This window comes from Mustela nivalis (assembly GCF_964662115.1).
Source record: "Mustela nivalis genome assembly, chromosome: 3".
Lineage (NCBI taxonomy): Eukaryota > Metazoa > Chordata > Mammalia > Carnivora > Mustelidae > Mustela > Mustela nivalis.
The window spans coordinates 46492679-46515439 of record NC_139022.1 but is presented as its reverse complement, the minus strand read 5'-3'; the positions used below and the strand labels follow the sequence as shown (position 1 = coordinate 46515439).

General features: G+C 38.5%; 1 pseudogene across 1 annotated transcript in view; it reads left to right on the top strand.

Moving 5' to 3' along the window:
• Positions 1-22761, top strand: part of LOC309861909 (glyceraldehyde-3-phosphate dehydrogenase-like) — a 29479-nt pseudogene that overhangs the window by 2915 nt on the left and 3803 nt on the right. Inside the window, exon 3 of the transcript in view lies at positions 301-763. The product of the transcript in view is annotated as a glyceraldehyde-3-phosphate dehydrogenase-like (transcript). The remainder of the gene's footprint in view (positions 1-300; positions 764-22761) is intronic.

Here is a 22761-nt window from a genome sequence, read left to right as displayed (position 1 = left end):
TAGCATTAGGCAGGCAGTTTTCTGTCCCTTGCAGCTGACTGCAATTCCTAACTGATACAGGGTGTCATGAACATAGAGACAGCATATTAGGGTGTTTTGGGCTGTAAGTAAGAAAAATGTGACTTAAACAATAACATTTTAAATTCTTGTATAACTGGAAATCCCAGATTTCCAGTTCTGAGAAATTCCAAGATTAGTTGTTCTAGGACTCTGTGAGGATATCAGAAATAGACTTTTCCTATTTTTACTCTACCATGTTTTATTTTTGTTTCATCCCATTGACTTCCTATTCATGTCCAGTGGGAGAGTAAACAACTTTCCACCAAAAAGTCGACATAAATCCAAACCTTTACTCCATGGAGACAATTTAGACAATTTACTCCATAGAAACATCCTCATCCTAAATCACTGGCATAAGAGAAATTTGCTGATTGGCTTGACCCTGGGTTTTGAACTGATCACCAGCAAAGGAGAAAAGATTACCTTCACTGACTTGGACAACTCAGGAATTATTTCTGAAACAGGGTCAATAATCAAGCTCTATTGCTATTATATAATAGAGAAAGATTGGGAGGAATGTGGAGGATTTAAACAAATGTTAAATATAGTTTTCTCCTTTAACTGCTCAACGTTCCACTTAGCTCCTCCTCAAATAAATATGCACCCTGAAAATGCTCACACCAGCAGGAACTACATTCAGCCTTCCCCGAAATGGGACAGCTCTAAGTCTCCAGGATTTCGGTTCCAGGGCTGTGTGGTTGAGGTGCTGTTTCTCCCATCACATCTAGATGTAGCCTCTCATTGGATTATTGCTAAAACACGGTTATTATCCGTCTTCAGCACGTTTAGTATAAAGTAGTGGAAAAAGAACAGGACAAGCACAATGAAAATTCTGTTTGGAAAAGGGCAGTAGCACACACAGCTCCCTAGTATGCAGCATAAACCATAGCCTGCTGGCTGGGAACAGTGAGAGCCTTCTGACCTGGGAATGCAGTGACTTCTGTTGTTACATACAGCAGCCTCTTACTCTCCTCTCCTTTCGATAAACTCACTTGTCAGTCCTCTTCTATCACTCCATGCTGTGCCCTAGAAAGACACACACTTTTCATTGTCTTTCATCCGAGGGAAACATTAGGTCGGATGCCCCTTGCGGAGCTGCCCAACTTGAGGTGACTCACTGCCTTTAAGTGTGTGTTGAAGGGATTTAAGTTTTAAGTCGTGGCTCTTGATGGGCAGGCTCAGTAATTTTCACTGTGCAATGCCATGCTGGGAGATTTTAGTGTGGTCATGTTTTTGTTTGTTTGTTTTTTTAAGATTTTTTTTTTAAAGATTTTATTTGTTTATTTGACAGAGAGAGATCACAAGCAGGCAGAGAGGCAGACAGAGAGAGAGAGAGAGAGAGAGAGGAGGAAGCAACTCCCTGCTGAGCAGAGAGCCTGATGCGGGACTCGATCCCAGGATCCTGAGAGCATGACCTGAGCCGAAGGCAGTGGCTTAACCCACTGAGCCACCCAGGCACCCCTTTTAAGATTTTTAAAGATTGTATTTATTAATTTGAGAGAGAGAGACTGAGAGAGCACACAAGCAGAGGGAGAAGCTGACTCACCACCGAGCAGGGAACCGGAGGCAGGGCTTGATCCCAGGATGCTGGGATCATGACCTGAGCCAAAGGCAGACATTTAACCATCTGAGACACCCAGGCACCCCCTGGGTTGTGGTTTTTCAGTGTTGGGCTTTGGACTCCTAGCAGCAAGACTCTGTCTCCTAGAATCTTAGTTTTATGCCTCCAATCTATGTTTGCCTTGTCCTTGGAAGAGATTTGAGGCCTTTGCCTTGGGTTAATGGACACCAGTATGTTGTATTCTTTTTCAGGCAGAGAACACTTAGCAGGAATTGTTGGAATCTTGTAATTTTCTTATGCTTCAATCTTACATCCTATCTCCTACCTCCCAATCTTTACCAGCACTTATATTTAAGGTGGTTAATTCAATTTTTTCAACCTATAAAATTCCATGATTTTGGAACATACAAAGGGCCCTTCTTAATGAAGCGAATTGTTTTTCTTCCTTCTGTATTTATAGTGGGCCACATTCAGCCTGTTGGTCTCTTTCCTGTAAGACTTCATTGATTTTCTCAAGAAATGTTAAAAATAGGATGCCTGGGTGGCTCAGTTGGTTAAGCGGCTGCCTTCGGGTTGGGTCATGATCCCAGGTCCCAGAATCAAGTCCCGCATCAGGCTCCTTGCTCAGCAGGGAGCCTGCTTCTCTCTCTCACTCTGCCTGCTTATGCTCTGTCAAATAAATACATAAAATCTTTAAAAAAAACGTTAAAAATACTCTAAACACATTTCTTACCGAGCCTCTCATTGCTGTAGACTTGGTAGGCAAGTCTGAGTTTCAACACAATAGAGACCATTGTTTAATGGTCTTCAAAATGGTGTGATAAAATTGCCAAAAAGTAATAGCAGAGTAAATAGTAGGGTCTTCTTTGTCCCCTACCCTTCATCTTCTATGAAACTAGTGTGTTTTCCACAGCACCTCATTTCCTGGTATCAAAATCTATGGTAGTTAAAATGCTCTCAGCTGAAAATACAGAAATTTTGCAGGGGGTGGCGGGCAACGCCACAATTCAATCAGGGCTGAGCATCAGCCTCAAGCTGTAGTGATTCAGGGTTCTATGTAGCAGCCAAAATAACCCAGTTGGAGATAATCCTGAAAGATTATGATCCTGGAGCTATCAGGGCCCATTATGTAAAGCCAGAGAAAGACACCAACTCAGTAGAAGATAATGTGAAGAGCTGGAGAGAAACCAAGTTCTAATGACATCCCTGGACCTCTGAATCCAATCATGTATGGAGCCAGCATATTTCTGGCCTTCTCAATTAAGGGAATCAATAATTTTTTTTTCTTCTTCTTAAGCTTGTTTGAACTAGAGTTTCTGTCCAATTCACCATTTTAGACTGCTGGGTTGATCTTAATAATTGGACTATGGAAAATCACTCAAATTCATCTGATCACATAATTTTAAAGATAAAAGGGATGCTTAAAATTAATTAATCCAACTGCTCCATTTTTATGATGTGAGCTCACATAGTCTGGCCATACATACAGCCTCAAGAATCACAGTTCTTAGACATAAGATGCTGCGAAGGGGGGTGCCTGGGTGGCTCAGGTCATGATCCTGGATTCCCAAGATTGAGTTTTGCATAGGTAGGAAGTCTGCTTCTCCCTCTGACCCTTCCCCTTCTCATGCTCTCCCTCTCTCATTCTCTTTCTCAAATAAATAAGTTAAAAAAAAAAAAAAAGATGCTGGGAAGGTGGCATACTTAATTCTTTGAAACTTGAGGATTCTATTTCTTTGGCTAAGCCATGGGTCTCTTGGAATCAAATTAATATCTAAGAGGGATGTACCAGTAAGTTGAGGATTTTGTGTTTTACAGTGTACCTCATTGCACAAATATTTTCTTGAGATTGATAGGTGATCTAGTACCAATCTAACCCATTCCACCACACTAATTTTATGGCTTTGGCTTTTGGGAGTCTTATAACCAGTAGATCTATTATTTCTTTTCTGAGAAGGGTTCTTTATTGTGGTGGATTCCCTAATGGCTTTTAATAGTCTGAATTGTGCCTATTTAGATTTTGATGTGGCATTTGTCCAAATAGTCCGAGTTTCTTGTCTTAATTTATTTCCCCAAGTTCTCTAGAAGTTTATGCTATGAACTTACCTTGAGGCTTTGTAAGTCCTATAATGGCTGCCATCTTGTTTTCTTCAATTGAGATGTACCCATTATTTTCCCTTGTTGAAATAATCCTCCCTAATTCAACCAGACTTACTGTTTCTAGATGCCTGTGCACAGCTCTTGAGGCCTGTGAGGACTGCCCAGAGATGTTTACTTTGTAGATGAGGTTGGCACAAATCCACATGTTGCAGTCCACTAAGTCTCATGCAGAAAAATCTGGACCCTCTTACACCCCAGTTTTCCACCAGGAAGGATCAGGTCCAGCAAACCCGAAGAAGGCCAAATAAGCTCAGCTCCACATGAGAGAAGCTTACCAGGGATCTGGGAGAGAACCAGAAAAGGCAGCCAACCAACAGGACTATGGGGCACCTTCATTTAGGAGCCATTCCCAGAATCTTCAGCAGCTGTCTTTGGTTGGTCCCATCTGGGCTGCCAAAACCACCAATGACAAAACTAAAACAAGTTAGTAATGAGCTTGATGCCCTTTATTTAAGGGAAAGTAGTCCCTGGATTGGGGGCCTACAGTGTCTCACAGGCAGAGAAACACTGTTCCCAAGAGATTTGGGGCAAGAGTGAGTTTTCTAGAATGTTAGAAGAGGCAGTATAGAAACAGGGCCTGATTGATCTCCTAGATCAAGGTTTTCCTGATAAGCCTACTGGTCTTATTTTCTAGGTAAAGTTAAGCTAGGAAGAGCTGAGTCAGAGGACTGTGCTTGGTGTATATTAGGTTTCCTTGGCAGGGTTTTCCCTTCAGTGAAGCCTGATTTCAGTACAGATTTTCTGATGCGGGGTGGGTCATTGACAGCCCTACATTGCAGATCTTGATATGTGAATAAACTTTATCCCTTCCTGCCTTATCTATTTTCTCTTTGTTCTTTTTGTTGTTTTGTTTACTTTCATGAAGGAGGTTCCTTCACATGTATAGTGATCTTTTCCAAGAATAACTCTTCTTCTTCTTCTTTTTAAGATTTCATTTATTGTGTGCCTGGGTGGCTCAGTGGGTTAAGCCTTTGCCTTCAGCTCAGGTCATGATCTCAGGGTCCTGGGATTGAGTCCTACATCAGGCTCTCTGCTCAGCAGGGAGCCTTCTTCCTCCCCTCTCTCTCTGCCTGCCTCTCTGCCTACTTGTGATTTCTCTCTGTCGAATAAATAGAGAAAAATCTTAAAAAAAAAGATTTCATTTATTTATTCAACAGAGAGAGAGAGAAAGAGCACAAGTAGGCAGAGCAGCAGGCAGAGGGAGAGGGAGAAACAGGCTCCCCAGTGATCAGGGAGCCCAATGCAGGACTCAGTGCCAGGACCCTGGGATGATAATCTGAGGTGAAGGTGAACGCATAACTGACTGAGTCACCTAGGTGCCCCTTTTCCATGAATTCTTAATCTTGAGAGACTAAAAGCCCCATGGGTGTGTTTGGGTGTGTTTCAATGTAGGATGATGGGGTGGCTATCTATCTTGTTAAAGGACACTAAAATATATTTTTCTGGAGATCTTTTGTCTAACAGGATTAACTTTCTCCGAATAAGAATCCTATAACATCCAGTCTTCACATAGGCTCTTTATTTCCTTCTGTAGAATGACATTTTTAAACAAAAGTTGTTAAAGGTTTGGTCAGATGTTACATAACTCAGAGTCAGCGAGGCCTCCAGAGACTGAAGTTTGTATATAAATTCTTTTAATATAAAATATTCTGAAAATGTCTTGCAAAGTAAAAAATCCTTTAATAAAGATTTTGAATTGTGGTCTTTAGACTTTTGAAAAGACAATACCCCTTCTCATGGGATAAAACTCTTGCACAATGAGGATGATAGTAAATTCGTTAAACAATCAATAGTGAAATCAGGAAAATGCTTCTTGTGTTATCTATTAATAGCAAACTTGAAAGAAACCATTTCCCCCCCCAGCTTTTATCTAAATATAAAAGAAGAAAAGTAGTGCGAAACCAAGGCAAAAAACATTGACTGAACTTTGAAGAGGTTAGTCAGTTTGTAATTATCTTTGAATGATTCCTATAAGGTAGGAGGCTAGTATTTCTTGGTGGGGGGCATGTTTCCTTTGCATTACCCATTATAGCCTGAAGCTGATTTATTGTATTAGCTCAGTAGTTTATATGTTTGTTTTTTGTATGGCTGCCTCAGTCTGGCTCATTATTTAACATCATTAAATAATACTATAATTTTAACCTCTCTTTCTTTTTGTATACTCTCTAACTGGATGGAAAATCAAAATATTGGAGTCATCACCTACCCTATTCAAGTAAGGCCCAGCCAGTTAATGGAGAATTTCTATTCTATTGCTATTTTAATGACCCTTAGTACTGAACTCCACTCTTAATTCCTTGGTCATACCATGTCAGAGAAGGAGGAGGCACTAAATGCTCCCTCCATTTTATCGTTTTATCTTTAGGTTTGCTGTTTGTTTCTTTGCAAGCTGCTGTTTTGAATTGGGAAAAACAAGAGCTTGTGCAAGAAGACAGTTGCTTTTACCTAGCATACAAATGTTTATGGCACTTTTGATTAGTTGTGGATTTCTTTGCATTTCAAAAAGCTTGGAATTCTCATCTAACTTCATGCAGATTCAACAGAACAGTAAATAAACATTTTCCAGGTATGTAAGAGTTCTTCCTAAGACAGATACATTGCATTATTACATATGTCATGCCACATTCCAAAATGTCCATTACATGTTCCAGAAATTAAAGCTTGAGAATTTAGATTGGCAATTTTTGAGAAAGTTGGCGACTGGAATATGTAAGTGAATTTGAACTCATTGTTTGGTGCTAGCAGGGTTGAAAGGCACTATGCAACATTTTCATAAAGTAAAACAGAAGTGAAGAAAATCCAGTGGGCTACTTGTTTCAACTGCTGTGAGCCCACACATAAAAGAATTGTTCAACCTGAAAAGTCTTCCTAATTTTTCAAGCCATCAACCTAACTGATGATCTTAATGTCCATCCTCAGTCTGTAGCTGGCTGAAGGTGGTTCTTGAAAACAAAGAAAACAAAGTGTCTTTCAGGCTGCTCTGATGTTTATTTTAATCTATTTTATAATATTCATAATTAGGGAGAAAGTAGAGATTTCCACTTAGCCTAGCCTTCCCAGTGCCCTAGTCAGTAGCTTTTGATATATTGTGGAAGAAGGCCCAACCGTCAGGAGTGCTGGGAATCTGGGTAAAAATGCGCATTTTTATATCACACCTGTCAATCACTGGTCAAAACTTCTGGGAGTGGCTCCTTGATATCTGTGTTTTAAACAAGTTTCCAAGGTGACTATCTTGTGCCCTAGAGTCTGGGAATCACTGCTTTATGTATGACACAGCTTTCAGATACTTATTAACTTCTGCCATGTGCACATAATTTCTGGCTCTTATCACCAATAAATTTATTATCTAGTAGAGTTGCACTAATGAATATGGAAAAAATAGTAATATATTAGAGATAGAAGTAGAGGTATAATGTACTGGAGAAACTGAGCCTTGCATCCATCCATCCATCCATCCATCCATCCTGTAAATTATGTACCAGAAACTCTTGGGTGCCTTATGAATATTTAGGTAGCTACTTGGTCCTTCTATTCCTCCCTATGTAGGCTCTACCTATTTTGCCTATGTCTAATATGTTTTACAATGCGCTTGCTTTTATATTTAGTTTCATATATCTTCCTTACTGGTCTTATTCTCTACAGCAGAATTGAATATTCCTACATAATACAGCAAACGCGTATGACATTAACAGAGACATTCCTTAATAACGCTAACACGGAAATGATCTCAATGTGAAGAGAATAATACACTAGTTGTCTGAAATCAGGCTTCTGAAAGTGGAGTCTGGAGAATCTTAGGAGCATGTGGGTTGATGACCTTTGGGAAAGTAAATGCAAAATTGCTTGTATGGGTTTCTTTCTGGGAATAAATAGCTTTTAATGGAGTTTCTAGAAAACTTTAGAGCTAATAGTCTGGATTTCATAAAGCTAATGCCTGCAACAGCAGGCAAGTAGAATAGATGGCTGAAATAGTACCCAGGGCCAGAGGCTATCAATGGATGTTCCGGTAAATAGAGAATATTAGGGAATGCATGTGTTCCTCTAAAGGGAGCAGCTCTCTCTGCCTCAAGACCACTGTTTTGCACTGTGAGAACTCAGGCCCGAATGGCCAGGTATTGAAATTTTTCAAGCAAATCCAAATATATGGCATTTCTTTCCTCTCTCCCTCTCTCCCTTCCTTCTTCCCTCCCTCTCCCCTTCCTCCTCCAACTCCTCCTCTCCTTTGTGAAACTCCCCATATGTTTTCACTGGATGTAGAAATCTGGTTTGATAGTTCTTTTTCCTTCAGCACTTAAAAAGTGTTGGGTGACTCCTTTTTAGCTTCCATTTCTGCTGGTTAGAAATATTTGGGGATTTGAATTGTTGCTTTCTTATAAGTAACATGTTGTTTCTCTCTTACAGTTTTCACATTTTTTCTTTCTTTTTTTTGGGGGGGGGTTCAGATTTTTTATTATGATAGACCAGAGAATTGCATTTCTTTGCATTTATCCTGTTTATGGCTGCTCTTTTTTTTTTCTTTAAGATTTTATTTATTTGACAGAGAGAGATCACAAGTAGGCAGAGAGGCAGGCAGAGAGAGAGGGGGAAGCAGGCTCCCTGCCGAGCAGAAAGCCCGATGCGGGGCTCGATCCCAGGACCCTGAGATCATGACCTGAGCCAAGGGCAGAGGCTTTAACCCACTGAGCCACCCAGACACCCCATGGCTGTTCTTTTTTTTTATAGATTTATATCATTTTTCAAATTTGGGACTATTTCAGCTACTATTTCTTCAAATATTTTAACCCCAACCTCTTCCTTATTTCCTTCTGGGACCTCAGTGACATAAGTGATAAATCCTTTATTATTGCACCACTATTCCTCTACACTTTATATTTTTATATCATTTTCTCCTTGTTCAGACTGGATCATTTGTATTGATCTATGTTTATGTTTACTGACTTTTCCCCCAGCTCTGTTATCTCTATTCTGCCCCTGAGCTAATCTAGGGAGTTTTTCAATTCCAGTTACTCTATTTTTAGTTCTAAAATTTTTATTTGGTTCTTTGTTCTATCTTCCGTTTCTTTGCTGGAGCTCTCTCTCTCTCTCTCTCTTTTTTTTTTTCCCATTTGTTTCAAGAGTGTTTGTAATTTCTTGTTGGAACATTTTTATTTTTTTTTAAGACTTTATTTATTCATGAGAGACAGAGAGAGAGAGGCAGAGGCAGAAGCAGAGGGAGATGCAGGCCCCACACTGAATAAGAAACCTGATATGGGCTTGATCCCAAGACCTTGGGATCATGACCTGAGCCAAAGGCAGACACTTAACCAACTGAACCACTCAGGTGTCCCATTGGAGCATTTTTATGAGAACTTCTTTAAAATTTTTGTCAGATAATTCCAGCATTTGGATTATCTTGATGTTGGCATCTGTTGATAATCTTTTCTCATTTGAATTGAGAATTTATTGCTTCTTGGTATGACACATAATTTTAGATGGCATTCTGGGTTTTTAAAGTATTAGGTTGTGATGCTATTAATGGATGCTACTTAAATCTTCTGTTTCACCAAGCAACAGACCTGTTTAGGTTCAGAAAGCATGACTTGGGCCACTTTTGTAGGTGGATTGTAGTTCCAATGTCAATTTAGTTTTGAAACTTCTGCAGTATTACCTAGAATATCCAACTTGTGTACTACTGAGGCCAGTTTCACCCCTGAGTGCTATCTTGCCCCAAGGTTCACTTCTCCAAACTTTTGCTGTATTGATGCTAGTCAGTTTCACACATGGGCTGCTTGGGGGTGTGATCATGAGTTTATGTTGCGATAGAAGAATCTCTTTTCCCAGCCCGCTGCTCTCCTTTATCTCATCTCCCAATCTGCCCATTCTGACCAGGCAGAGGTTGGACTGCCTCTTCTTGACCAAAGATGTTTCCTTGGTGCGGAGCAGGGACTGTAGATGGGGTTCCTTCCATAGTCTTCATAGCGCCTAACGTGGAAAAAGGAGGGATGCTGCCGCTATTTATATTCACGTAGAATAAGATGGGCTTTTGGCTGGGGTGGGGGAGAGGGCTCAGCCTCTTCTGCAGTTATTGTTTCACAGTGGGGCTTATTGACATGGGTCTACACCATAGTATCCCCAGCACCTAGGGAGGGGCAGGGGGGAGGGTCACACTGTGGCCTCTGCTTCATTAGTGAAATGTGGGGAGTTTGACTCAGCTTTGCTCCCCAGTTGCTGCAATGCCTGATGGGAAGAGGGATTGGCAGTTTCTTTTGAGGTGTCTGCTGCAGTAGGGGACATAGAGTTCAATGGGTCTGTCCTGAGGGGATGCCTTCTTCCCCATGCTTTGGCTAGCAAGGGCAGTCTGTTATTTAATTTTTGCATCTTTTATTGCTTTGTCTTTCAGGTTGTAAGTTGTAAGGTGCTCTAGGGTCAAGGCCAAGAGATACAGGAGACAAAACCAAACCAGGGCTCTCCCCAGTACATTGTTCCTTTAAGGTGTGGGTTTTGAGCCAGTGGCCTCATCTCCCTCTCACAGTCTTCTGCTACTTCCTCTATATATTTTTGTTTAGAGTGTTTAGTTGTAAATAGTGAGACTAGTACAGTGGAATGTGCTTATCCCATCTTTTGTAGACACCTGATTCCTTTCTGGTGGCAGTGTGTGTCCAACTTCATAAAAGAGGTTCTAACCAAGTATCTTCAGATTCTTAATGAATTTTTAATCAAGGACTATAATTATAAGTGACCTGTAATTTCAAGCACTCAGTGAAGCAAATTCATTGTAAATATGATGCTATGTGTGCTGTTAAGTTAGGAATATAATTTAAATAATTTCACTGTGTGGAGTTTGCTTCAGGTTTTTAATGAAATATTTTGGACACACAGAAAGATAAATGAAGGACAGCTTTTCTTTTCTTTCTTTATTTCTCTTCCTTTCTCCCTCTTTCTACAAATTACCTCTTTCTTTTTGAGGGGCTGTCTGTTGTACCTTAGCCTTCATAGGTTTGGGGTGGACATGGGACCAAGGTTTGGCCAAATGTGTGCTCTCTCTCAGGATTTGAATCAAGAGCAGAGGAACAAAAACAACTGAAGAGATTTGGAATTTATCTGCTGTGGTAGCGACAGGGCCCTGCATGTAAGTTTTGTTTTAGTTGAGATTTCCCTGAAAGAATAGAGCCTGGCACAGGGTTTGTGGGCAGGAAGTATGTCTTGGGAGGTGGTTCTACATCAAAGGTGCAGAGGACAGAGAGGGTAAACAGGGAGAGTTCAGTTAGAGCTGCTACTTCTGGCTGATCACTGCCCTAAGCGATTGAGATTTCATCTTGCTGGGACCATATGTGGAACCATGTGGAAAGCAGCTCAAAATTACCCAGATGGGGGATGGAAGAGGCTAATATTTTTCCAGCAGCTCATGTCCCACTAATTGCCAGATGAGTTTCTACTTCTTCCCATCTCCATGTTTTTGTGTATGTGCCTGAGTGAGCTCTCCTACCCATACAATGGAGCAGAGACACCCCATACAGAAGGGGCTGTTACATTACACCTGTGTAGTTCTATTCTGTAGCAATGGCTGGAATGAAGAGTTGACCCAAGGGGATGTGAGGTGGGGCCGAGCAGTCTCCAATATACATTTCCCTCAGTGCCCTTTCTCAAGGCCTCACGGATACCTTGTTGTCCTTCCTCACCTTAATCCAGTGAGCAATTCCCAAATCTATTTATGATGAATTCTTATTTTTGCATGTTAGCCAGAACAAGTTTCTGTAGATTGCAACCAAAGAACCCTGACACTTCCATTAATCTGCTCGCTTTCCCTGCGAGATGGTTTCATCTGCGGGAAAAGTCTGTCTCCTTCGCTGAATCTTGGCATGTCTATCAAAATGCTTGAGCTGTGCCTTCAAGGACCATATGCGTGTTGTTAAAATAGAATCCTCTGGCCCCAGATGCTGAAGTTTCCCCTGTTAGCTTCACAGTTAGGCCTAACTTATTTACATAGTATTTAATGACAGGCAGCACTTCAAGTTTTGAATAGATGTAAACAGGCAGCAAATTGAAAATACAAGTTAAAGAGGTACAGGTGGATGTTATCACGTAAATAGTATTTGGTTTTCTGAAATTACAATTATGACACTCCTGAATGATCTCCGATCCCACTGTATTATAATGTGACAGATGTATATTGCTGTGATTTCTCCGGTGATGCTCGCCGCTGCTTCCTTGTCATCTTTAATAACAAAGCGACCGGACAGATTAAATGGAAAAGATTTATTCTCTGAATGCCATAGTCAAAGCATGCTGTCATAGTAACAGGTGAAAGCGTTTCCACTAGGAGGTTATTATGCACAATAGGGTGGTCCCGCTAGCAACCTCTTTACATCCATTGTACCAATGACACAGTATATGCATTTCTAAGTAGGACTTGATGGAGAGGCCTTTTGTGATGACTAGCATCAAAAATTTGAAATGCTAATTATGTTGAACCTACTAAAAAATGCCAGTGTCATCGGTGTACTTGAAATTTTACAAAGTAAACAGCTCGGCACAAACAGTACCCAGATGAGACAGAGAACATTGTCAGTCCTGGAGAGGCTGCTTTGTTTCTTTCTCACGTCCCAATTCCATACATTGTGTAACTACTATCTGGACTCTCATTGCGATAGATTCATTTTGTTGGATTTATTGACTTTTTGGTGCATTTATTTTCTATTTTTTGTTGAGGTGTAACTTACTTTCAGTGAAATAAATCGTAAGTGGTACAGTTTAATGAGTTCTGGGAAATGCACACGACCACATAACCAATAACTGGATCAAAATGGAAAACATTCCCGTCACTCCAGATTTCCTTATTATTCTCCAGCCAAAAGGAGAAAGCAGCCCTTTTCCTGAAAGCAACCATTTCTCTGAAATCTTTTGCTATACATTGCTGCTTGAAATTCACAGAAATGCAATTGTATCGTACATTTTCTTGTATCTGGCTTCTCTTTGCTCATCATAAGGTTTTTTGAGATTTTTTTTATGTTGTATGTATAATCAGTTTGGTTTTTCTATTGATGAGAAGTAAACTTCAATATAAATATACTACTCCAACATCCCACAACAAAAGTTCGGATAAAGTATAGTTTTACTTCTTCTTTTTCAATCTTTATAACTTTCATGTAGGTTTCTTGCCTTATCTGTTGTCTAAGACCTCTAATACAATGCTACCTAGACTTGTTAAAAGTTAATATCCTGGTGTTATTCACAGTAGTAAGGGGGAACGAATTCATTGTTTCACCATTAAGTATAACAGTAGCTGTAGATGTTTTTAAGAAATAGGTGCCTGGGGCGCCTGGGTGGCTCAGTGGGTTAAGCCTCTGCCTTTGGCTCAGGTCATGGTCTCAGGGTCCTGGGATTGAGCCCCACATCAGGCTCTCTGCCCCCGCCCCGGCAGCCTCTGCTGACTTCTGCCTACTTGTGATCTCTCTCTCTGTCAAAAAAAAAAAAAAAAGAAAAAAAAGAAATAGGTGTCCTCTATGAGATTATGGCAGTTCCTTTATTTTCTGGTTTGATGAAGGATTTTTATTTTATCATGAGTGGGTGCCAGATTTTGCTAGAAAATTGTATATATTTTGAGGTATTCATGTATTCCCTTTTATTGAGTTAATATGGTGAATGACATCAATTCATACAAATGGTAAATTAATTTTGCATCCCTGGGATAAATCTCACTTGGTCATGTTATTCTTTTTATATATTTCCAGAATGATTTGCTGATATTTTGTTGAGGATTTCTGCATTCATGAGAGATATTGGTATGTAGTTATTTTTCTTCTAATATCTAAATTAGGTTTGGTGTCAGTGTAATGTCAGCCTCACAAAAATGATAGGAAATATTATGTCTCCCTTTATTTTTTTTCAAATATGTATAAAAATTACTTTTTCAAATATTTGACAGAATTCATGAGAGAAACCACTTAAATTAACTTTTTCTTCTTAAATATCTGATAGTATTCACAAATAAAACTATTTGAATCTGGAAAGGTTGTAAGTGAAAACTCAATTTTTAACAGATATATGGCTATTTAAATTTTTTCTTTGTTCTTTTCTCCCTTTCTTAATTTGTGTATTTTGTAGAGTTGTCTATTTTACCTTAGCTGTCCATTTTATTGATATAAGATACTTTTTAATGTGTGTAGTATATGTTGTGATAATCTTGATACTGGTAATTTGAAATTTTTGTCCTTTTTCCTTCATCAGTCTTACTAGGTATTTTTTAATTTTTAAAAAATTTTCCAAGTATTAATATTTGGTTTTACTAAGCTTTTCTATATGGTCCTTTCTTTGTCAATGACCTCCATTTTTTGTCTACACTGTTTACTTTCATTACTCTTTCAAGTTTAATTTAGTCTTGTGTTTCTAACCAAAAAAAAAGTTTTATTTTTCAAAAAAGATTAATAAAATTTTAAATCCCTGGCAAGATTTGTCAAGGGGAAAAAAGAAGATACACAAATTATCAATATCAGGAATCAGAAAGAGGACATCAATAGGTATATAAACTATAGATGTCAAAATGAAAACACTAAGATATTTTGGATAACTCTATGCCAATAAGTTCTACAATTTGGATGAATGGGCAAGTTTCTTAAAAGACTGATATTACCAAAATTAACATAAAAAGAAATCAAAGATATGAATAATGCAGTATTTACTCACTCAAGAAGTTGAATTTTTGAAGACTAAATCCCTCTCCTCCCCATACATCGCTCTCCATCCTTGATGTCTTTTCCCAGGCATTCTAAGAAATATATATATATATATATATATATATATATTTAAAGATTTTATTTATTTGACAGAGAGATCACAAGTAGGCAGAGAGACAGGCAGAGAGAGGGGAAAGCAGGCTCCCTGCTGAGCAGAGCCCAATCCCAGGTCCCCAAGATCATGACCTGAGCTGAAGGCATAGGCTTGAGCCACTGAGCCACCCAGGTGCCCCTCTAAGAAATATTTTTTAAAAATGTAATTGCAATATATATAAGCTCTTTCAGAAAAATGGCAGCAGAGGAAGACTCAAAATTCTCTTTGTCTTTTTTTTAAGGCCAGCATAACCTAAATACTAAAACCTCCCATAGACCACAAAAAAAATTTTTTTTTCAAATATATTATGAATATAGACACAAAATTCCCTTTAAAAAATTTGCAAATCAAATCTAGTAACATATAAAAAGGATAATACAACATGACTAATGAGTTCATCCCAAGAATCAATGAGGTTGATTTGCCATTTGAATATCAAACATTATAATTCATCTCATTAACAGAATAAAATTTAAAAAATCTATGTAATCTTTCATTATGTGCAAAAAAAAGTATATAACAAAATTTGATGCAACTTCAAGACATTACCTCTCATCAAATAATCGAAGGTGAGTGCCTTAAATGATAAAAGTCATCTGTGAGAAAACTATAGCTAATATTTTATAATAGCTAATATGGCTAATGTTTTCCCTTTTCCCTTAAATTTTGGAAAAAAAGCAAAAATATCTATTCTCACTAGTTCTATCCAACTTTTTCTAGAAAACCACATCAAATAGTACAGAAAAACAAAGATAAACAAAATATGGATTTAAAAACAAGAAGTAAAACTGTCATTATTTGAGGATGACATGATTGTGGTTCTAGAAAACTACGGTATTTATAAGAAAAATGATTAAACTCAAAAGTATATTTTGAAAGATCAAGAATGTAATATTAACATATAAATCAATTACATTTCTATATACATTCGGCAAACCATTTGAAAATTAAGGCAAAAGCCAATACCATCATAATGTATTTAAAAACATTAAATCCTAAGGAGTAGACCTAATGAAATATATGTTGGACCCCTAGATGGAAAACTATGATACACAGCTGAGAGAAATTACAGAAGTCCTAAATAAATATATAGTATCGTGTTCATGAATTGAACAAATTATATTGTTAAGTTCTCTGTTATACCTAAACTGATTTATATATCCAATTTCTATCAAAGTCCCAGCACACTATTTTGAAGAAATAATAAGGTACATACCTTTATGTGTATGGAAATGCAAACAACTTAGAGTAGTCCAAAGAACAAAGTTGGAGAACTCAACTGCACTTGATGCTGAGATTTAATATAAATCTGTAGGAGATGAGATAATCCGTCATTAGTGTGTTCAGATGAATAAATTAGCAGAAGAGAATAGAGTCCAGAAAATATATGTATGAGATATATACACATATTCCCGTATATGTGTTTAATAAATAAATAGAAATATGCATTTCTATATAAATGAGGATAAGCTATATTAAGGCAATGAAACAGAAGAGTAAATCTAGAAAAAGAACAATATGAGTGTGTATGTGCCAGTACACACATTGCCAATTGATACTTGAGCAAAATGTTAGGTTAAATCAATGAAAAAGCCAAGTCTTTGTCAAACACGTAACTGGAACACCTGGATTTCAATGAGAAAAAGAAACCTTGATATCTGTCTCAAATTTTTACACAAAAATAATCTATGTAGGAGAGCTATATGCACAAGAATAAAATCGGACCACTTTCTGACATCATACATACAGAAAAATAAACTCAAAATAGATTTAAGACATATACATGAGACCTGAAACCATAAAACTCCTAGACGAAAGCACAGGCAGTAATTTCTTTGACATCAGCTCTAGCAACGCTTTTCTAGGTATGTCTCCTCAGGCAGGCAAGGGAAAGCAAAAACAAGCTATTAGGACTACAAAAAAAGAAAAATCTTTTGCACAACAAAGGAAACCATCAACAAAATGACAAGACAATTCACTGAATGGGAGAATGTGCTTGAAAGTGATTTATCTGATAAGAGGTTAGTATTTAAAATATATAAAGAACTTGTAAAACTTGGCCTCTTGTGGGACTCACCTGGTTCCGCAATGACTCATGATTTTGGCTCAGGTTGTGGGATCTCATGGGTTGTGGGATTGAGACCCACATGGGGATCCCAACTAAGTGGGGAATCTGCTTAAGATTCTCTCTTTTCCTCTCCCTCTGCCCCCCCCATCATGTGCCTGCATACTCTCTCTCTCGCTCTCAAATAAATGAATAAATCTAAAAAAAAAAAAAAAAACACCAAAACAAAACAAAAAAGAACTTCTACAACTCAATACCAAAAACCCAAACAGTCTGATTAAAACATGGGCAGAGGCGCCTGGGTGGCTCAGTGGGTTGAGCCTCTGCCTTCAGCTCAGGTCATGATCTCAGGGTCCTGGGATGGAGCCCTGCGTCAAGCTCCCTGCTCATCCAGGAGCATCTCCCTCATCTTCTGCCTCTCCCTTCCGCTTGCTCTCTTTCTTTCAAATAAATAAAATTTTAAAAAAATATTTAAAAAATGGGCAAAGGATCTGAATAGATGTTTTCCCAAAAAGACATACAGATGACCAACACACACATGAAAAGATACTCAGTATCACTAATCATCGGAGAAATGCAAACCAAAACCACAATGAGACAGCACATTTCATTTGTCAGAATGCCTTGAATCAAAAGAACAAGAAATAACAAGTGTTGGCAAGAATGCGGAGAAAACCCTTGTGCACTGCTGGGAATGTAAATTTGAGCAGCTAATGTGGAAAACAGTATGGAGAGTCCTCACAAAATAGAAAGTAGAATAACCATATGATCCAGGAATTCCACTATTGGGTATTTACCCAAAGACAATGAAAACACCAATTCAGAATAATATGTGCACCCTTTCGTTTATAATAACATGCTTACAAAAGCTAAGCTGTGGAAGCAACCTAGGTGTCCATTCATAGATGAATGGATAAAGAAAATATGGTATATATACACAGTGGAATATTACTTAACCGTAGAAAAGAATGAAATTTTGCCATTTGCAACAACGTGGACAGAGCTAGAGAGTATATTGCTAAGCAAAATAAGTCAGAGAAAGACAAATGCCATATGATCTCACTCAAATGGAATTTAAGAAACTTTCAAATGAACAAAGAAAAAAAAAGAGACAGATTTTTTTTTAAAAGAAACAGATTCTTTTTTTTTTTCTAAAGATTTTATTTATTTTTTTGACAGAGAGATCACAAGTAGGCAGAAGACAGGCAGAGAGAGAGGGGGAAGCAGGCTCCCTGCTGAGCAGAGAGCCCGATGCGGGACTCGATCCCAGGACCCTGAGATCATGACCTGACCTGAAGTCAGAGGCTTAACCTACTGAGCCACCCAGGCACCCCAAAGAAACAGATTCTTAAATAAAGAGAACAAACTGATGGTTGACAGAGTAGGTGGGTGGGGGAAGACTGAAATAAATGAAGGCGTTTAAGCATACACTTATCTGGATGAACACTGGGCAATGTATAGAATTGTTGAATCATTATATTGCATACCTGAAACTAGTGTAATATGTTAACTATATTTCAGTAAAATAATGAAATAATTGTGGTGGTTAATTTATTGAAAATTTAAAGCAGAACATAAAGCTTATTCTAGAAAAAGAAAATGAGAGTATCTTTGTGAGTTTGGTGGAGTCAAAGATTTTTTGCTTGATGCATAAAAAGCACAAACTTTCAATGAAATTATTGATAAAACGGGTTTCGTCGAAAGCCATCATGAAATAAATAAATATAAAATATAAAACTAATATGAAAAAAGTTTAATATAAAAGCCAGAAACTGGGAAAAACAGAACACAGACATTTGACTTGCATAAAAAAGTACAAGGAACACTTGGAATTCAATAATAGGAACATAAATGTCCCAGATTTCAAAAACGAGCAAATCGCTTGAATAGACATTTCACAAAAGATGATATATGAACATTCATTAAACACATAATAAGATGTTTATCATCATTTCTCACCACAGAAATAGGAAATAAAATATTCAAACCATTTTGTTTCACATTTATTAGAATAGCAAAAAAAGATACCTATATATCTAACAACAATGTATCCATATACCTATATCTATGTCTATAACTATATCTTTATCTAAATATGCCCAATATTGATGAACATGTGGAGCTCCTGAAATTCTCCTACTTATTTTTATGGATGATTAAAGCAATACAGCTTTGGAACAATATTTGTCAGTTTCTTTTTTTTTTTTTTAAGATTTTATTTATTTACTTGACAGAGAAATATCACAAGTAGGCAGAGAGGCAGGCAGAAAGAGAGGGAGGAAGCAGGCTCCCCATCGAGCAGAGAGCCCGATGTGGGACTCGATCCCAGGACCCCGAGATCGTGACCTGAGCCGAAGGCCGAGGCTTAACCAATGAGCCACCCAGGCACCCCATTTGTCAGTTTCTTATAAAGTTAAACATAAATCTCCCTAGGACCCAACAATTTCATTCTTAGGTATTTTTCAAGAGAAATAAAAACATATTCACAGAAGGACTTGCAGAAGAATGTTTATAGTGGCCTTGTTCATAATAGGCAGAAATGGGATACAACCCAAATGTCTTTCAAAAGGAATATGGATACACTGTGATATGTTCACCCATGGAAAGTATATACAGCAATAAATCTATGGATATAGGCAACAAGGTGTTTGAATCTTAATGTTTAATCATTACATTATGCAAATAAAACTGAACATGAAAGTACTACATATTATATGTTTTTATTTACATGAACTCCAAAGACAAAACTAAACTATGATAAAGACATCAGAGTGATTGACTAGAAAAGGGTATTAGGAAATTTTGGGGGTGATGAGAATGTGCTGTATCTTGTATTTTTGTGTGTATATGTGTGGCAGTAGTGGATATAGGTATACATAATTTTAAAATTCAAATGAACACCTAAACTGTATTTTATTTTACGTCGATTATTTGAAATGTGTCCACCAATGTTTTGGATTTGATTCTGTCCATTTTTTTCTTTCCAAATTTTTGAGCTTCATTGGTAGGTTTATACACATTTCAAATTCCTTACCCCTTCTGCCAATAGATTATGTTGTCTTCCTTTGAGTGTTGGTGGGTTTTTTTCTTCTTCTTTTTCTTCTTTTTGCAGGGAGTTATTAGTGAATCCTTTTGTACTTGTTGGTCTTGGTTTTAGGCTTATTTCCGTTTTGTCCTTAGTCCTTGGTCATGGCCTTCAATACAGGGCATAATCCTGAGTTGTAAGATGTGACCTTTTGGGATCTCCACAGAATGGCCAGTGTACATGGTGACCTTCCTGCCTCTGGCTTGGCTGGGGCTCCAGTTTTTCTATGCCCCTTCCACCTGTGGCATCTCACTGTTTACACGCACAGCCCTGCTCTCAGCCAAAGGCCTGAGGCAAGCTGTCACACTGACATCTGGGTTGCTGGATTTGTGATTCCTTCTCTTTTTTTGCTCCTCTATCTTAAACAATCAGCTGTTTCTGCAGACCCAGACTCTCATCTTTTCTCCTCATCTCAGATTGTCTTTCCCACCACTCTTTGCTTGGGGGCTACTTTTCTGTGCATTGTCAGGATGGTGTCTGTAGGCAGAAAGCTACAAGAAACGTGGAGCCAATTTCACGTGTCCCCCTTTTCTCAACATATTCAATTCTCGAAAACCTTTGTCTCAGATATACGGTTCAGTTTTGGAATTGTTTTCCCAGAAGGGTTAATTGATATCAGTTACTTCATCATGGTTGGAAGCAAAAGTCTCACTGTTAGTGATACTTAACTTTTAAACTTTTAAAGTTCATTTACTCTAGAGGAAAGTTCTATCAGTCTTGGTGTTACGAAGATAAAAGATTTTTACACATAACTTGTTTTATTGAGTAGGAGACTAAATGAACTGTCTTCTTTGGGAACAAAAAACCTGGTGATTACTGTTAGCAGGTTAATTTTCTTTGACTCTGATACTGAGTGATTGAGTTGTGGTGTAAAGTAAATGACTTTGTAGCACTATCCATCTTTATATCTACAGTGACACTTGGAACCAAGAATGCCAAAAAAAAAAAAAAAAGCAAAGCCAAAACACTAGAAGTTGTAATTTTGTGTGTGAAAAACAAAGTTAATTTTTTTATTAAAGGTGGGGTGATTACTATTGAAAATTCCAAGGTATCATTTTAATTGATTTCTTCAATTAGAAAAACCATTTGGAATTTTGATTCTCTGATTTTAGGTAAAAGTGATAGAAGATACTGTTACAGGATTTTTTTTCCTTTGGTGCCCACTGTTCTTGGTCACACCACTTTAAAGAATGAAGAGGTGGACCAGGCGAGTTTTGGGCAGCAAAACAACATTTTATTGAGTGATATGATAGTAAAAAGCTCCCAAAGAGGGAGGGGACTCTAGAGAATTGCCCCTGGAGTTACTTTTTTTTTTTTAGGACTTTATTTATTTAAAAAAAAAGATTTTATTTATTTATTTGACAGACAGAGATCACAAGTAGGCAGAGAGGCAGGCAGAGAGAGAGGAGGAAGCAGGCTCCCCACTGAGCAGAGAGCCTGATGTGGGGCTTGGTCCCAGGACCCTGAGATCATGACCTGAGCTGAAGGCAGAGGCTTAACACACTGAGCCACTCAGGTGCCCCACCTCTGGAGTTTCTAAGTCTAGGGGTTTTTCTGGGCTTGTTGGCGGGATGTTTTAGTCTGATTAACCTTCCATGGGTGTGTCATCCAATCAGGCTTTTGTCATCTATCACATGGGAAAGGGTGGAGGGCACTTTCCAAGGTAGTGTTCAAGTCTTTTTGAGGGTGGTTTCCTCTTGAGGGGTGCAGAGAAAAAGGGGGCTGGCGGGCTTGACCTGTCTTCTAACTATCCTTCACCAGTATGTGACCTGAAGAAAGAACATTTGTGACTCTTATTTCAGGGTAAACCCCACTTCAGAAACATCACTGGAAAATAAGCAACAAACAGAATCCTATTTCTCATTTTTAACTTCTAAATTGAATCCTAGGAAATGACTTGAATTCCTTAAAGATATGCAACTTGCAAATGAAAAGTTCACTGTACTCTGGTTTTTGTCCATTCCCCCCCTTTGGTTTTCTAAAATTGAAGCATTTCCAAACAATGTGCAAGAAAATAAGTTTCACAATAACTTTATACCTTCCTTCGTGAAGTTTGGTTTACCTAGGATATCTTGTTAAGGAACAAGTCTGCTTGGTTAAACTGATATATGGATATTTAACTGATTTTTACAATATTAGCAAATATTAAGATGGGCTAAATTTGAATGCTGGGCTCTTAGGCTTCTCCCTTCACTGAGGAAGTGAAACACTGGGCATTGTGTTCCAGTGATTCTCGATCGAGATGGGGATGATGGGTTGAGATAGGTGGGGCATTAAAGAGCAGGGAGTGGGGGAGAGTTTACCCCACATGGGATATTTGACAATATCTGGCATCATTTTTGTTTGTCACGGCTGAGAAGGGGTTTCACTAGCATTCATTGGGTAAGGATGCAGGACAGTCTACTCACGCCAAAGAACTGTTTGGTCTAAAATGCCAACAGCATCAAGGGTGAGAATCTCTGCTGTATCCTAATGGACTTGGGTTCAAATTCCAGTTGTGCCCCCTTATTACTGTTAGGTCTGTAATCTAAGGAGCGAGACTGATAAAAAGCGAAGGTCAAGCAGAGCTTTATGTCATGCCAAGCATCGAGAACCAAACCGACGGGTCAGGGCCGCCTCTTACAGAGAGGGCGACCCCTCCCATCCTCACAGACTAACTTTTATAGAGCAAAGGCCATGTGGTTGAGCCTGGCCACACACAGGTGGCCAATGAGATTGTAACACACAGAAGAAGCTGCACGGTCATGCTAGGCCCCACACGGGTGACCAATTGAATTACAATTCACCCCCTAGTAGCTATTTGAACTAGCCTATCACCTTGGTCAGAATTGGCACCCAAAAGGTGGGGCCCACACTCCTTGGTAGCTAGGGAAACAGTATGCCCCAGTGATTGGATGTCTCCAGCTGGCCCGACCCACCCTTGTATTTAGGCTTTGTTACCTGGGACTGATTTCCCGGACTTGCTTTTAAGCAAGGGCAGGGGGGATGGGCAGGGTCAGTTTAAGTTTTACTGCATAAACAACA